Source organism: Oryctolagus cuniculus, chromosome 6 (assembly GCF_964237555.1).
Source record: "Oryctolagus cuniculus chromosome 6, mOryCun1.1, whole genome shotgun sequence".
In the NCBI taxonomy this organism is placed as follows: Eukaryota; Metazoa; Chordata; class Mammalia; order Lagomorpha; family Leporidae; genus Oryctolagus; species Oryctolagus cuniculus.
Genome location: NC_091437.1, coordinates 47,881,883 through 47,898,152, shown reverse-complemented (window position 1 = coordinate 47,898,152; position 16,270 = coordinate 47,881,883). Strand labels below are relative to the sequence as shown.

The following is a 16,270-nucleotide window of genomic DNA, read 5'->3' as shown; positions in this document are numbered from 1 at the left end:
CCCTCCTCAGCTTCCTTCTCCCCACCATAAGCTTCCTGGCTCTCTAAATCCTTCTTTGATTTTCTTCTCACTTGTTCGTTACAATAGTTGCTCGCCTGGCTGCCCTGCCATAATTCTTCCTGCATTTCACTCCCCTCATTAAGCAACAACTCGATCCCTTCCGTGGGGTTCTGAAGCACCTGATCAACGAGTTGCCACAGCTTCAGCACTTCTATCGGTTCCCCAGCCTCGCGCATTTTCCGTCCCACCTGCCTCCACTGCTGTGGAAACCAGGGGGACGTCTCTACGATTGCTCTTACGAATGCATGAATTTTCCTCCCCCCTCGTTTCCCTTGCTTAGAGGAAAAGCTGCGACGAGGTGGGGAGTAGGAAGAGAGAGAGAGAGAAACCATATTTAGCCCATAGATGATCTTTAGGGAGAAACAGAGGATGGTGCCCAGGAGGAGGAAGAGGTAGCCAGTGGGCAAAGAGTAGCCAAAGAACTCCATTGTCTGTACCGTCTGTGACATGTTGGAGCAGTGAGCGTAATGGAAGACTGAGTCTCCCAGACGTTCCCAGTTAATACCTCCTTCCTAGCTTCTAATTTTCTTCCCCCGCGGCTTTTTTCCTAGGTTCTGACTAGCTTTTCACCGGCACTCTTTCCGTCCGGCCTTCCCCTAGGCTCTTTGCTAGTCTCTCTCTCCAGTAATTTCCCACTTCTTCCCGGTCTTTCCCTCCTAGGTTTCCTATCCGAGTCACGGCACCACTATGTCGCTCCCCCTCTTCGTGGAGGAATGACACTAAACGCTGCCTAGGCTTCATCTCCGAGTCACGGCACCATTATGTCGCTCCCCCTCTTCGTGGAGGAACGACACTAAACCCTGCCTAGGCTTCATATCCGAGTCACGGCACCATTATGTCGCTCCCCGTCTTCATGGGGGAACGACACTAAGCCCTGCCTAGGCTTCATATCCGAGTCACGGCACCATTATGTCGCTCCCCCTCTTCGTGGAGGAACGACACAGGACCCTGCGCTGTTCTTCTGTCTGCTCGGCCCTCCCCGGGTTTGCTGCTGGTTCTTCCCGGGTTGGCTACTATCCCTTCCACCTCCGTGGAAGGGCAGTTCCCCCTGGCCACATTCCCCACTTCCGCAGGGGAGCGGCACACCGCCGGCCGGCTTTCTCGGGGGCTGCACGGGTTCCCTTAGATGTTCCCCATAGATGTTCCTGGTGCATGCCGTCTCTCTCCTCCTTTATAGTCCTCCTCCGCCAATCCCAACTCGGCTGCCCACACGCCGAGTACGCTGCTCTCCTCCAATCAGGAGCAAGTCCTACTGTTTATTGGTTGAACTGGAGGCAGCTGGGTAGAAGCTGTTTACTTCTCTCCCAGCGCCATATTGTGGGAGAGCAGATGCATAGAATAAGTCTTAATTCCAGTAACTCAGTCTAGTCCGGTTTGCTCCCCACATGTGGAGTTCTCATCTATCTCCAATAGCCCAGGGACCATTGTTCTTGGCACTGTTTTGCCAAGACATTATCAGGTTTAGAAAGGCCCCTGCAGCTTTGAAAATTGAGTTGGCTTTATAATACCTGATTCGTTGATCGATCTTTTAACTACTGAGTAAAACCCTGATTGTGACAGGTGTTGTGATGGGTCCTCTTAATACCTAAGTGAACTCATTTCATCCCCTCTTTATACACCCAAAACTTAGTGGTAGAGGGGCAAATCCCAGACACAAAGAGTTTTGAAAGGACAATGTCACATCCGGACTCTCTTACCAAGTAAGAATATCCTTAATCCCTGTGTCGGTACAGGGATGTTCAAATACAACTCCCAGCTTCTACCCTCGGAAAGTTCAGTAGGTCTAGGATGAAGCAGAAGCCTCAATTTTCCTAAGTGTCTAAATCACCCTAATCTAGATGATCTTCAAAGCATGCTCTTGAAATGCTGCTCTGTTAAAAGGCACTGTTCTTTGCTGATGGATTTTTTTATGCAATCTCCTAAATTGGAGTAGGCCAGATTGTATTTCATTCCATTTTAATAAAGAAGTTACTCGAAATAAAAATCTCTGTGCTTTAGTCTCTTCCTCTGGTATTTCAGAGGCCTTCAGGGAGTTGTTTTAATTAAGCAATTCATGGAGAGAACACCTGTTCAGGTGTGTCTTAGCTTTATTTGGAAAACAATAATTAAAAAACAAAATCCCACTGTTGGGGCCGACGCTGTGACGTAGTGGATAAAGCCGCTGCCCACAGTGCCGGCATCCCATACGGGAGCTGGTTCAAGTCCTGGCTGCTCCACTTCCTATCCAGCTCTCTGCATGGGCTGGGAAAGCAATGGAAGATGGGTCAAGTCCTTGGACCCCTGCACATGCATAGGAGACCCGGAAAAGGCTCCTGGCTTCTGGCTTCTGGCTTCTGGCTTCTGGCTTTGGATCAGCACAGCTCCAGCCATTGCAGCCACCTGGGTAGTGAACCAGCAGATGGAAGATATCTCTCTCTCTCTCTCTCTCTCTGCCTCTCTTTCTCTGTAACTCTGCCTTCCAAGTAAATAAATAAATAAATATTTTTATAAAAATCCTATTCTTCCTGGAAGGAGATGGCATTTGTTTATTTGAAGACATAGATTATTTGAAAAATTATGGAAGGCAGTGAGAGCATGTGTTAGACTGCATGTAGATTTAAGCACCATCAGCTAACATTGATGCAAGTAAGAGGAGCAAATAGGTCTCACTTCATGTGGCCATTCAAGTCATTGATGACGGTTGCATGGAGATTTTCAATGTGAATAGTCCTGAAATTACACTTGCAGTGATGTAGAAGTCATGAGGTGATGAAACAAATGTTTGGCTGTCTTAGATCCCTTCTTATTTCAGACAAGGTAAAGCAGAGCCAATTTTATAATGATGCTTAGAAACCTCTGTATCCCCAGTCTATCTGAGGCCTTTGAGAGACCTTGCAGCACTTAACCCACAGCCCCAGAAAGCAAGCCCATGTTAACAAGAGGTTGCCCTTTTCCTCCGCTTTCCCCACTGACAGTCAAATGCTCTCTTAATGGTCTTTTCATGTTTAGAGGCTTCTGCTCACATCCAAAACATGAAAAGGAGAGAATGTACCATTCACATCACCAGACTAGCTTGACAGGATATTAGCACAACCAATAACAGAATGGAAAAAATCCTTAACAAAAATTAGCTAGAAGCTATGCCAGATTTCAAATGGATATAAGTTCTTTGATTCTGGGAGGAGGAAAAAATACATCAGAGAGACATAAAGAAAAGGACTTCTGTCAAATCCAAAATATCCTGTGTTGCTAAGCTAGACTATGAAAGCTGAAAACTTGGTGTTAGGCATACAATCTACAAAGAGATCCTGAGTGGCTTTCATAGTGGCTGTTGGTCCACAGTCTTTTATTAAGAGAGCCACTTACAAGTCTCCACAATTAAGTTACCCATTAGTTCTGAGCAGAACATCCTAAGGCAAACTTTTTTAATATAGTGAGTCTTTCTCTGATAAAAGCAAGGCGAATTGCAAACAGTAAGGTCTATCCTTTCAAGTGGTAAAGTTATCAGTTAGTAGGATCAAGTGTTTGGTAATAATAATAGATGCAATTTTAAAGGAGAGAATGTTCCAACATGGGAAGTAGTGCACACAGCAGACTCATAAATGACAATTGCTTTAAATAGCACTCTGACCTCAGAATCAGCCCTTAAGTCATCCTGGTCTGGTTGAAAAGCCTGTGAGAGCATTTCAGGCATGCAAAGCCAAGACACTGGCAAAAAAATGTCCTACATTAAAGGATCTCTGTGATTGTGACCCCAGGGGAAAGAGGGGCCATCAAAGAAGGATGTACTTTGAAGGGAGGAGAGAACTTCTACTTTGCTTATAGCCTTGTCTAAATACTGATGGAGTTGTGAATTCAAAAGGCTTCCATAACCTAGGCAGTTCATGTCAAAAGCCTTGGGTGGTCACTGACATCATACATAAGACTGTAAATTGTTAAATTAACAATAGGAGTCACTGTGCACTACTCCCCATGCAGGACCTCTGTCTTCAGTGAGTTGTATTGTGAGAGTTAACTGTAAAACTTGTTCTCAAACAGTTTTTATTTGCATGTGTGTGCAAATTATTGAAGTCTTTACTTAGTATAGAGTTGATATTCTGTGTATAAACATAATTGAAAATGAATCTTACTGAGAATGGGAGAGGGAGGAGGAAGAGGGCTAATATGGTGGGAACAATCACAATAGTCCTAAAGTTGTATGAAATTTGTATTCCTTAAATGTTTCTTTGGAAAAAATAAATAAAAGGAAAGAAAAAAACAAAAAAGTCTATCCTTAATTATCAAAGAAGTGGAAAATAAAAATTATACAATGTTTTCTCCTGATAAAATTAACAATACAAGATAGTTAGAATCAGAGTTGGTAATTCTGTTCTAGTGTTGTATGTGATTGGCTACAATTTTTTTCTGAGAGAAATCTGGCAATGTATTAATGGCCTTAAAATTTGTCATGCCCTAGTCCCTTCTAAGAACTTATATGAAAGTTGCTAAGTATAAAGAAATTCATTGTAGTATAATGAAATTCATCATTGTAGAATTTTTATAAAATGGAAAATTATAAAAATTTCAATGTCCAGTAGTAGGCAATTAGTTAAATTGCAATGTATCCATATGAAAACTAAATTATGATGGTGGGAATATTTAACAACTTGGAAAATATTCATTATAATTGATGAAGAATATGGGGGCTTGGTGCTGCGGCACAGCAGGTTAATGCCCTGGCCTGAAGTGCCGGTACCCCATATGGGCGCCAGTTCAAGACTCAGCTGCTCCACTTCCAGTCCAGCTCTCTGCTATGGCCTAGGAAAGCATTATAAGATGGCCCAAGTCCTTGGGCCTCTGCACCCTTATGGGAGATCAGGAGAAAGGCCCCGGCTCCTGGCTTCAGAAGTGCAGCTCTGGCCAATGTGGCCATCTGGAGAGTGAACCAGCTGATGAAGACCTCTCTCTCTTTCTCTCTGCTTCTACTTTCTCTGTGTAACTCTGACTTTCAAACAAAAAATCTTAAAAAAAAATGTGATTCAGGGGCAGGCTTTGTGGTACAGTGGGTTAAGCAGTTATTGAGGATGTCCATATCAAATTTGCTTGCTTGTTTCCTGGCTACTCTGCTTCCACTCAGCTCCCTGCTGGTGGTTCTTGGAAGCAGTAGATGATGATTCAAGTACTTGAGTGTCTCCCACCTAGGGAGCATGAAGTTCTTAGCTTCTGGCTTCAGCTTGCTTCAGCCCTGGCTATTGTGTCTGTTTGGGTAGTAACCCAGTGAGTGGAAGATCTCCGTCTGTCTGTCTCTCCCTGTGTCACAGCATTTCAAATAAATAAATATATTTTTAAAGAGAATGTGTTCCCATTTTAGATTTGAAGTCGCTTTAGGGGTGTGCATTTGGCATCACTGTTAAGACACCACTTTGGATGTCTGCATTCCATATTGCAGTGCCTAGGTTCTAGTCTCTGCCTGATTTTCGATTTCAGTTTCTTGCCAGTGCAGAACACGGGAGGAGCAGGTCATGGCTAAGTACATGGGTCCTTGCCACTCATGTGGGAAACTTCATCCAGGCCCAGTCCAGGCTGTTGTTGAAGTCTGGCAAGTAAACCAGTGGATAGAAACATCCCTATTTCTGTCTTTCTCTTCATTTCAAATAAAAATAAAATCAATTAAGTAGAATATCTCATATTTAAAAGTATCTAGAAGTCTAGAAATATGTTCAAAATATCAATGATGGTTCTCTCGCAGTTGTCAAGTTTAGGACAATTTACATATATTTTTCTTTTGATTCATTTGTCATTTCCAAATATTCTGTAATGAACGGGTATTATTTCAGAAACCCAGAAATCATGAAAAGCATTCATTTAACCTCTAAATGTAGAATCCAAACTGGTAAAGTTTAGTGTCTTCCCATTGCTCACAGGAGGAATATAAAGGTCATCTTCCCTTACCTGGCTTGGCCTCTGCCTACCAGCTCAGTCTAATCTTTCACTGTGTTCCTACCTGTTTTCTTAGCTCTAAACATACAAATCCCCAGGTCTTTTGCATTTGCCTTATACCAGAGAACCTTGTTTTGGTAGATTACACTATTTTTACAATTATTTTCCCCACCCCCTTTCCTGTAAGAGGATTATGTTTCTACCCAGCACCATGTGGCTGGCCGTGTTCCCAGCGGGAGGACCGTCCCTCCCTGTACTCTTGGCTTAGTATTTTGAATGAAGAAATAAAAGCAGACATGACAGAGTCCACATCTAAGCAGAAACTTTAGGAGGCAGGATAAGTGTCCCCAGGGTTCCTGATCCTTTCTTCTGCCATAAAAACAGCACATCCCACTTAGGGACTGTTCCTTCAGGTTGAACCAAAGTAAGCCACCATTGAAGCAGAACAACAGTCAACCCCCAGCCTTCCTGTAATAAACCTTCATGGTGCAAATCGTTGCAATATGGAGATCAATTATTGCACAGTACTGATCACTACACATGGTATATGTGTTTCTCTGTCTGAACTGTTAGGATGACATCCCTACTCCCTCACAGAATGAACTTCAGCCCAGTTCTAACCACACCCTTTGAGATCAAAATACCTTTTCCATACTTTCACCCCAGGTACCTCTCCTCCTTAACATGTGTCACAGCCATAATTTCACAAACTACGTGCAACTGTTTACTGTCCGCAGTACTGCAGAGTGCCTAAGGGCAGGGCTAGTGGCTGTGTTTGTTACCCTCAACACTTAGCATAGTTCTCTGCTCACAGTACATCTCAAGTCAAAAATGGCTAAATGAATACATGAAGGAAAGCATGGATAAAGTAACAAAGAATCTTGAACATAGAGTTGAGAAGGACAAACCAAGCGAAACAAACATTTGGGGACCATTAGCGATTTTCAGATTAAAAAAAAAAAAACATGAGGAGTCCTTTATGGTGAAAATAGCCAGGTAGCAACAATGATGAGGGTCTCCTTAGTAATAATAAGATTTAAGCACTTTCGCAGTTGAAAGTACTTGTACATACGAGTTCACAGCATCCGGGTAACAGCCCTATGAAGTGAATACTATTGTTATTCCCCAGAAAGTGTCAGCACTTTGCCCAAAACCACTCAGCTGTGAATTGGTGGAGCCGCTGGATAGCCTCCAAGCAGTCTGGTGCCAAAGTCTGTGTTTGCAGCCACAAGATGATGCAGCCACTCCTTTCATCTGATGAGTGGCAAAACCAGAGAAAATGCTGGCAAACTGTCTCGGAACTGCATAAGTAAGGCTGGGAAACAGTCATGGGCAGTTTCGTTACCATACATATAGGGTCAACTAATGGGTCAACTAATTTCCCCTGGGGTAGATACAGCTTTAAATGGGAGGTTTCCCCTGTTACATCATCTGACTCTCACTAGGTGCCTTCTGCCCTGTTCACTGGTAAAACAAAGCCAATAACAGCAAGGGCATCAAGGTTCTCTTCATACCCCTTCATGTGTCTAGCACAGTTCCCTGTGGAAGATGCTTAGTACCTGTGATTTAAACCAAATAATTTCTGTAGTTCTTGCCTTGTGGTGAAATGATTGACAGGGCCAGTCAGGTAGTGTTAATTGCCTGTATAATAGGTCTGTTTTGGGGAACAGGTGGGCCATGAGCATCTCTGAAACTAAACCTGTCTCAGGAAATGAGAAACCTGAGTCCAGATGGCCTTAGCCATGGAGTAGGGAGAGGAACTGATTGGGGTCCACGAACTTGAGTTCTTCTCCAGAAGTAGTAAAACATTGGCAATGGGCCAGCATGGGGGCAATTAGAATTGGAACAGATAACCCTGAGGAGCCTGTAGATCACCCAGAAGTGGCTGGGTCTCAGGCGGTTCCAGAAGGGGAGGACCAGAGCTCAGTAAGAACAGTTCAGTGACATCACTCCGGGGCCTCTGTAGCTAGAATCTCTCTTCTCTGACAAACCTCTTTTAGAGTTAAAGGGAGGAGAATGATAGTGGATTCAGCCAGAGAATTCCTGAGGGCAGGTGTAGAAAAGTGAGTTGGCAACAATGGGAAACAGCTGAATGTTAAGTATACCAAAAAATGTCAGGCTGGGAATAATTTAGATCTATTCTCATGCAGTAGTTCTGCAAGAACAGGTGTAAGCCCACCCACATCAGAATCACCTGGGGGAGTTTTTATACTATAGATTCCTGAGCCTCCTAGAACTTAAACATTTTACACAGAAATATGTATTTTTAATATCTCAAAGAATTCCTATGAATCCTAAAATCTGGCAATCTCTGATCTGAAAGGACATAATACTAACTTGTCGGGGATGAAAATAAAATTCAAATTTTTATCTGTGGGACTTCAAGAATGATTGTTCTTTGTCAAGGATAATTTAATTCCTTTAAGACCTCCTGTGGACTCAGTGGAGAAGTTGTTCATTGGACTGAGTAATTGCTTTTTAAATATTTATTGTATTTATTTGAGAGAGGGAGAGAGACACAAGAGAGGAGAGACTCCATTTGCTGTGCCACTCCCCCAAATGCCTGCAATGGCTTGGACTAGATAGGCTAAAGCCGGGAGCCAGGAACTCAGTCCAGGTCTCCCTTGTGAGTGGTAGGAACCCAACTACTTGAGACCTCATCTCCTGCTCCCCAGGGTATGCACTAATGGGACGTTGGAATCAGGAACAGAGCCATGACCTCAACCCAGGCACTCTGATGTGGGATGACATTGCCTTTACTGCAACACCAAATGTCCACCACACTAATTACTTTTTAATAACAAACATTGTAGCCATTGTGAAACTTTTCTTGCAGATTTTCCCTATATTACCTAGAAGAAAATTCCAATCTCCTTTGGACCTATTGAGTGAATTTCAACCTGTTGCTCAGATTCTCTATGCTGAAAATAAAGGTAGCTGCTGCATGTTGTGACAAGAGTCGGGGTCCCTAAGAGTGCAGTAAGGTCAGGTCTGGTGCTGGAGTCAGAGTCTCCTCGACCTGGGTTTCCCCTGGTGACGGCAGCTAGGTGGAAACACTCATCTCCTGATACCTGATACCTGGCCATCATGTTCCTACGGTTAATATATCAAGTGCCATAAGATAGACAGTATCCATTTCCATACGACCAGGCCAAAGTCCCAAGTTCTGATTAGCCCAGTGAATTGTAGGAGCCAGGGCCAGACTGGTGCTAACTGGGGCCAATTAGCTACCGGCTACCAGCAGCACACAAGAAGCCTCTCTGGGGCACCTGAGCTGGTTAGGCCAGTCCCGCCAGGAGCCCAGAGGCAGGAGGGGGAGGAGAAGGAAGGTGGAGATGCAGGGTTGGATGAGAGCCCAGAGTGGATGAGGAGGGTGGGGCCAGGCAGGTTGCCGCAGCAGGCCATGAGAGGAGGAAATCAGGGTGTGTGAGCTGTGTTCAGGTGCATGAAATTGAAGGCTGGGCTTTTTGAGAGGTTGGGTCTGCCTGCTTCAGCCAGAGCTAAGAGGGGAAGCTCTCTGCCTGGCATTCCCCTGTGAGGGGGGTAACTTGGGGCAGTGACAGCCCGGCCGTCTTTAGTGCCTCACCAGAATTAGACCACCCAGCAAGTGCCAACTCCACCTGTCCTAGCTGTAGAGACAGCAGCAAGGAAACAGGAGGTAAGTGCCTGTTACACCAAAAGACAGTGGGATGGTCTTTGCTCCTCAACTATCTCCAGGACCACTTGCTGGCCTGGGGCAGTGATGTGACTTCAAAAGCAGCCTCCAAGGTGACTCCTGAAGGTATTTGGCTGTGTCCTCCACCAGCCACCAGTGGTTCCTGGCTCCCAGGGACCCTCATTCCTTAGGCCTTTAGAGAAACTCTTTGCCCAAGCCAGGAGGTTCAGTGGGTGGTAGATTGGGGCATGAGAGTTGTCTCAGCTGCTGATGGTGATTGCTTTGTGTGGTCCAGGTTTTATGAGCAGACATGTCCCTTGCACAGCCTCTGCCTTAGCTACTTAATGCTTGGAAATGAGATACCTGCTTGCAGAGTTTAACATATAGGCTTTGTCATTGCTTATGTGATTTTGGATCTTTCCGCAAGTTTACAAAAACAGGGAGGCAAGATTTGGGGAAAGAGATGGTTTGTTTTGTTTATGGTGGTGCTACTTAAAATAGGAATGGCGAGAGCTTATTAAAGGCTTCTGATTGCAAAGCGTGAGTTTAAGCCCTTTATATGTTGCCCCAAACCTGCGAGGCAGGTGTTTTATCTATAATTACTGATGATGATGAGACTCAGCCAGGGCAACTGAGTAAATCCAAAATTAGCTTATGCCGAGCCCGTGCTGTGGACTTAGGATGATGAGGCGATACGTATCTGGGGGTCTGCCCGGTTCACAGTGTACAGATCTGGGGAAGAACACCTGAGATTTGCCAAGAGGCTTTTGGTAGCTAGAACAGAGCTCACAGTCTCCATCTCTTGCTGCCCAATCCACAAACTAATTTAAAGCTGGTCTCCATTTCTCAGACCTCAGTGGCATGTTCTTATGGAAATGGAGAATGTTAGGAGCCTGCTGCGAGCAATACACAATGCATGTGGGCTGTGGCATTACGAATTCAGATACAGAGGCCAGTGTTGAGACACAGCAGGTTAAATGCTGCCTGAGACACCAGCATCCCACATCAGAACGCCAGTTGGGGTCGCGGTTGTTCCATTTCCAATCCAGCTTCTTACTAATACACCCGGGGGTTAGTGAATGGTGGTCCAAGGGCTTGGATCCCTGCTACCTGTGGGAAACCCGAATGCAGTTCTGAACTCTTGGCATCAGCTCCAACCATTGTGGCTATTTGGGGAGTGAACCAGAGGATGACAGTGCTCGCTCCTGCTTCCATTTCTCTTGGATCTTTTGTCTCCTCTCTAATTCTGCATGTAAAGTAAATACAGCTGTTAAACTCAGAGCCTGGGGTGAGTGTTTGGAAGAGAGATTAAGATGCTGCTTCGGATGGCTGCATATCAGTTTCTAGGTTTGAGTCCCAGCTCCTCTTTAAATTCTGGCTTCTTGCTAGTGTGTACACAGGGAAGCAGCAGGTGATGACATAAGTCCTTGGGTCTCTTCCACCCACATGGGGGACTCCTGGCTTCAGCCTTGCACAGCCCCAGTTACTGCAGGAAATTTGGGAGGGAATCAACAGCTAGAATCTGCTATCTCTATCTTTTAGTTTGTCTTTTTGCCTTTCAAGTAAGATAAAAATGAATTGTTTAAAAAGGGTTCAGAGACTATAATGTTGAGGAATAGATCAAATTGGTGGAGCTGTAAAACTGGCAGAGGAAGAGGGAAGGAAAGGTGTTTGAAAAAGGGGGAGCCAGACACCGAGTTGGCATTCTGGATCCACTTAGAATTGAACTCTACCTCCAACGCATAGTTTGGCATATGCCATGTGTCTGCCCACTTGGCCCACTCCCTGGCCTCCCCTAGTACTTGGTGCCCTAGCTCACATTGAGCCATGAACACTGGGTGCTTCTATCCTTTGCCTCCTTGGACCCTGTGCACTCGGTCCTCTCTGCCTTGAACAATTTTCCCTTGAATGTCCCCATAATTGATTCCCTCTGTATCAGGATGCAGCTCAAATATTGCCCCTTCCTGTGGGGAGCAACTGGGAGCAACTCGGACTAGACTAAGTTACTGGAATTAAGACTTATTCTATGCATCTGCTCTCCCACAATATGGCGCTGGGAGAGGAGCAAACAGCTTCTACCCAGCTGCCTTTCACCAACTTGACAAGCTGCAGGAGCTGCTCCTGATTGGAGGAGAGCAGCGTACTCGGCGTGTGGGTAGCAGAGTTGGGATTGGTGGAAGAGGACTATAAAGGAGGAGAGAGACAACATGCACCAGGAACATCTAAAAGGAACATCTATCTGAAGGAACACCTGTGCAGCCCCTGAGAGAGCCGGCCGGCGGTGTGCCGCTCCCCTGCGGAAGTGGGGAAAGTGGCCAGGGGGAACCGCCCTTCCACGGAGGTGGAAGGGACGGCAGCCAACCCGGGAAGAACCAGCAGCAAACCCGGGGAAGGCCGAGCAGACAAAAGAACAGCGCAGGGTCCTGTGTCGTTCCTCCACGAAGACGGGGAGCGACATAATGGTGCCGTGACTCGGATATGAAGCCTAGGCAGGGTTTAGTGTCGTTCCTCCACGAAGGGGGGAGCAACACCTTCCAAAAGGGGCTTCCTAGACCACACCATCGAATTACTCTCCTGCTCTGTGCTCACCATGTGCAGAATGAGTATCACAATGTGAAACTGTATCTTCTTAATTATCACCCAACTCGCTCATAAGTTCCATGAGGACAAGGAGTTCTCTGTTGCCTGTCAGGGTGTAGCCTGGCAGTTGCTAGTATTAGCAGAGGCTCAGAAATTATATTTGAGTGAATAATAGAGACCTGGAGATATGGCCACGAGTTTGCCTTCCACTGATTTAACACCTGCATGGCATCCCCAGATTTTGACCTAATAGTCAAAATGAAAACCACTTGGCTTGCCAAGTGCTGTAAGGGAAACTGACTTCAATCTTGGGGTAACATAAGGGAAAAAGCTGAATGATATCGAATGGACTCGGGTCCCTAATACATGGCAAGGAGTGGCGAGACTGGCTCTGCTGACCAAGTCTTGATAAGCAACACTTCCTGTGACTCACTGCAGCTTGCCCTTCGAGACACAAAATGTGGCATTGATCTTAGCTCCTGGGGTGCTTGTGCAAATAGAATTTCAGAAAGCTGAGAGTTCACCCTGGCACTGCTGCTCTATCAAGTCATTTACATTCAACCAGGTTCTGCCCACCTTGCTCTCCAGCTGTCACTGGTTTCATTTGTTAGGATGAGTGTATTGGGGAATCGAGCTCTGCTATGTTGTGCAGTTGTGAGCAAGTCTCGTAGTGCCTCTACTTCCTGTGTTTCTTCTTTGTAGAATGGATTGATAATACAGGCCTCTGTAGCCAGTGATGATCTGAAGAGATGCACGTGTAATGTGAGTCTGTTGCAGGGTATTTAGAGTTACAGGGATGCAGAAACTAACAATCTTTCTTGCTCACAAGCACACAACCCTGAAAGCAAGGGGAGGTAGAGAAAACGCAGGGAGGTGTGTGTTTTTGGAGAATTTCACTTGTAGAAAACCCACAATTCCAAAAGAAATCTATCCGAGGGAACAATTTCTCTGCAGGCTTCCCTTTGCAGGCAGCTACCTCAAGAATCGACTTACACGCTGTAATTAACACCCAGCCTATTTGCTTTACAGAGAGCAGCATTAAAATCCAGCCTGAGGATGCTTCCTCCTTGGCAACCTCGCCGCTTCTGGTAGTATTTCACACGCTGCTGGCTTTTATGGGTCCCTACCTGCGCTTGTGTGCTCCTCACTGTAAGGGATGTTGAGCCTGCCTGGCATTAGCCCTGGTCTTGGCCCTATTTGATTTAAGAGACATCTGATGCTATATCTAAATCTCAGGTTGGTTCTGGGATTCTTTTTTAGGTACTTCTTACCTATTCTGTTCCTGTGTGCCAGTTGTGATCTGCAGATATCAGAAAATGACTTTTGTGAAAGAATACAAATTACAAACTTAATCAGGAGCCAAGCCAGATCCTGGATGATTTTTCTAGGTTCTAGGGTGGTAGAGCAAGATGGAACTGAGAAGAGAATTGGATCTGGGCTTGAATCCTGGCAATGCTTCCTAGTAATCCTTTTTTTTTTTTTTTTTTTTTTTTTTTTTTTTTTTTTTTGACAGGCAGAGTGGACAGAGAGACAGAGAAAGGTCTTCCTTTTGCCATTGGTTCACCCTCCAATGGCCGCCGCGGCCGGCGCACCGCGCTGATCCGATGGCAGGAGCCAGGTGCTTCTCCTGGTCTCCCGTGGGGTGCAGGGCCCAAGCACTTGGGCCATCCTCCACTGCACTCCCTGGCCACAGCAGAGAGCTGGCCTGGAAGAGGGGCAACCGGGACAGAATCCGGTGCCCCGATCGGGACTAGAACCCAGTGTGCCGGCGCCGCAAGGCGGATTAGCCTAGTGAGCTGCGGCGCCGGCCCCTTTTCTAACTCCTTGCACCATGAAGGGGATTATAGTAACCTTGGCTGTGAAGTTTTACTGAGAAATTACTAAGTTCTAGGAGCTCTCCTCAGATAATTTTAATAGTGTTTGCCTACTATCTGTTTCAGAAAGAATGTGAGATTTATGAGGCTTAATACTTAAAGGTAGTAAATGCTAGGACCCAGGTAGGAAAGCATGCTGGGTTATTCAAGAGCATGTGTTCTGATCAGCCACACACACACCTCCTAAGCAATACCACTTGGAAATGCTTTTTATACAGGGTGACATTAGCAGGCCCATCCTCGTGAAAGAATAACATCCAATGAGATGATGCCTGTGAAAGTTCTCAGAAATGGAGCTATTTTATTTCATCCCTTTTCTCTGATCAGGTTTACCATGACATAGAAAATGTTCTAAAGGGACTCCTCTTTTCCAACAGTGTTTTTGTGGACTTTAAACAGAATGACAGTTTAACGAAGAAAGCAAAATGGTGGGGCTGGCTTTGTGGCATAGAAGGTTAAGCCACCACATGTGATACCAGCATTCCCTGTGGGTGCCAATTCAAGTCCCAGTTGATGAACTTCTGGTCCACTTCCCAGCTAATGCACCAGAAAAAGCAGCAGCAGATTCCCCAAGTGCTTGGGCCCTGTCAACCATGTTGAAGATGCAGATGAAGCTCTTGGTGGTTTCTGCCTTGCATAACCTCTGATGTTGCAACCATTCAGGGAGTGAACCAAGGAAGGAAGGATCTGTCTGTCACTCTGCCTTTGAAATAAGCCTTGTTTTTTTTTTAAAAATGCATCTGATCGAAAGTGTACATTGTATGAAGATATCATCAAAGTTGATGGAAAAAGTGTATTAACTTTTAATTGCATTCACCTACAAACTTGTTGAAGTAATGCATATGTTGCATTAGAAGCTCAAACCCAACTGTTGTAAATTCTGTCAACCTTGAAGAATTGGCAATTAAGATACACTATCCTAGATAACAATAATGTGACGATGGTAGTCAGTGATGATGGACTCCTTCAGGCTGGCACTGAAAGTGTTGAGTTCCTGATTTCCAGGGATGGAGAAAGTCACTGGTAGTTATGTGACTGAACAGGTTTTTTTCTACCATTCCATGTTAGTTTTTTCATCTTGTTGTAAGGTTAGAAATGAATCTACTTCCTCAGGTTGTTCTGAGGATGTTATTAGTCTGACCTTTTCATTGCTTTAAATAAATGCCTGCGGATATATAAGTTAATAAAAGAATTTATTGAGTTCAAAGTTTTGTAGATAAGAAGTCCCAACAGCATAGATAAGGCTTTTGGAAAAGGTGCCCATTGGCTACATAGCTACATGATGGACCATGATGCTGGCGTGTACGTGGGAGGAGAGCACATACTACAGAACAGGAAGCCAGGGGGAGGGTGGGGTCCTGTGAGCCCTCAGAGGGCATGCATCAAGTAGACCTCAGGGCCTCCCAGAATCCCCCGTTCCTTAAAGGCCCCACCTCCCAAAGGGTGGCACTAAGGAACAAGTTTTCACTACGTGAACACTTGGGGACCAGTCTCAAACTACATCAAAACAGGGTTACATAAAGACTTGCAAAAGCTTCAACAGTGCTGGGAGGTAACGAATTAACAAGTGTTTGCTGGTGATATTTTGCATCAGCCCTTCTGTTAGTTCCTATCACTTCAACTTTTTAAAAATGTGCATTTATTTGAACGAGTGTTTTGTTTTTGTTTTGTTTTTCCCATCTACTGGTTCACTCCCAAAGTCCTCAAAATGGCCAGGGCTGAGCCAGGCCAAAGCCAGGAGGTTCATCCACATTTCCCACATTGGTGGCAGAGGCCCAAGCTCATGGGCCATCTTGTGTTTTTTCCAGACCATTAGCAGGCAGTGGGATAGGGAGTGTAGCAGCAGCCGAGGCAGCCGCTTCACACAATACCAGCCCTTTTTTAACTTCATCTTAGAAGTCAAAAACTGATGCAAAGTTAGGTCTCATAGCTAGAATCAGGAGTTGGATCACCAAATGCTTTAATACACAGCCTTCCCTCTCTGCTGTCAAGTCTCAAACTCCTGAGGAAACAGATTCCTCTGAGAATTCAGTGTGACAAGATTCTACACTGTAAGACTCAAGCCATTTTCTTTCCATGCACAGACCTGCAAGCACTTACTGGCCTCTTGTCATTTTCAGGCCGAGGAGTGAAGTGTCTTATCGAAGTTGGGTCTGCAGGATTTCACCAAACATAGAACACTATGCTGTGTTGAGGATTAGCT

The 16,270-nt window shown here is 45.3% G+C and overlaps 1 protein-coding gene across 2 annotated transcripts in view; it reads left to right on the top strand.

The window, feature by feature from the left end:
- The first annotated feature begins 9,412 nt into the window (after positions 1-9,412).
- The window catches only part of ATP10B (ATPase phospholipid transporting 10B (putative)), a 353,427-nt gene continuing 346,569 nt past the window's right edge, over positions 9,413-16,270 (top strand). Inside the window, exon 1 of one of the 2 annotated variants that reach the window (XM_070075800.1) lies at positions 9,413-9,616. The gene's annotated coding sequence lies outside the window, so the exon portion shown is untranslated. The remainder of the gene's footprint in view (positions 9,617-16,270) is intronic. The other variant, XM_051843574.2, reaches the window with a different exon arrangement.